Raw genomic sequence first — 1,409 nt, 5'->3', positions numbered from 1 at the left:
CCAAACCGATCCCAGAAAAGCAGAACTCGGTAGAATGTGCTCACCTCGAGGCCTTTGGTCTTTTTTTCCATAAGCTTCGTCACCTGATTGAAAAAGCAGAGTAGACTCGGTATTTAGGCTCACAACAGGAAAACCTCCCCTTCGTTTCCTAAAAGAAACTACATTAATCTGCACAGCTGCAGGCGCGTCTCCAGCTGTTAAAGCCTTTCAGCTTTTCAGAGGGTGAGAATGCCCTGCTAAGGAAGGCTGAAAAATGCTGGGAGCCTGCCCAGGTCAAAGAGCCCCTTGATTTTGTCTGTGTTCCAGTCCCTGGCTAAAGAAAGGGCAGAACCACCGCAGGTGTTGCTTGCCTTTTCCCTACGAGGTTTTGCCAGGCGCTGGGCCAGCCCGGGCACTGCGGGGGAAGGCCGGCAGTGGCCAAAGCCCGCCGCTTTCCCAGGGCAAGCGTCGCTTGCGAGAGCGCCCCCGAGCGCCGGGCCCTGCCTCACAGTCGCCGCCTGGCGGACACGGCCGGGAGCGGCACTGCAGCCGCGCGCGGCGCTGCAGCCGCGCGCCCCCCCCCCCTTGGCGAGACCCGCGGCGCCTTTCGCGCGTCCGGGCCTTTCTTCCCTAAAACCTGCCCTTGCCTAGGAAAAGCTGAGCAGTTCACAGAGTTGCTGTTTCCAGCCCAGCTTCCCAAAGGATTTCTCTCTCCCGGCAGCACAGACAGGGTCCCCGAGGCAGCGCAGACCCTCCCCGCGGGGGGGTGTGGTGCGTGTGCAATGCCAGGGCACATCCGAACCCGGCCCTGCGGCGGCACGCAGGTGCGAGTTTCTCCGCAGAGGCGGAAACTTGCCTGTCGCTTCCCCGGCCTGCAGTCCCCGATGGCCGCGGGAGAGGCAGAAGAGCGGCCGCGCCCACCCGCCGCGCCCAGCTTACCCCCGGGGACGATCTCCGTCGGATCTGCCGCCGTGGGTCGCTTCCGGGGGGGGGGAAGGCGGCGGCGCAGCCCCGATAGCATCTCCAGGGCACGGCGGGAGCGGGAGCGGGAGCGGGGGCGGGAGCGGGAGCGGAGCGGAGCGGAGCGGAGCGGGGCGAGCGGGGGCCGCGGCGCCATCTTTAGTGTGGCCTCGGCTAAGTTCCGGTCGTGGCGGCGCCATCTTGAGTGTGGCGTCGGGGCGAACTTCCGGGCCGGGGCCGCCATCTTTAGTGTGGTCGTTCCGGTCCTGGCGGCGCCATCTTTACTGTGGGCTTGGCGGACTTCCGGGCCGGGGCCTTGGAGGACTTCCGGTCGCTCTCTACTTCCGGTGACCGAGTTTACCCAAATTAGCGTCCCTCCTCGCTAATTTCTGCGCTTTCGCCCCAAAAAATCTTCGTGTTATTCCCCCCACACACACCCCGGGAGAGACGGGAGACCGCGAGTCCCGCCC

The sequence above is a fragment of the Pipra filicauda genome, unplaced genomic scaffold (assembly GCF_003945595.2).
Source record: "Pipra filicauda isolate LSUMZ 115617 unplaced genomic scaffold, ASM394559v2 scaffold1142_size26538_pilon, whole genome shotgun sequence".
NCBI classification, from domain to species: Eukaryota; Metazoa; Chordata; class Aves; order Passeriformes; family Pipridae; genus Pipra; species Pipra filicauda.
The sequence above is the reverse complement of the archived record's forward strand: the minus strand, read 5'-3'. Positions refer to the sequence as shown.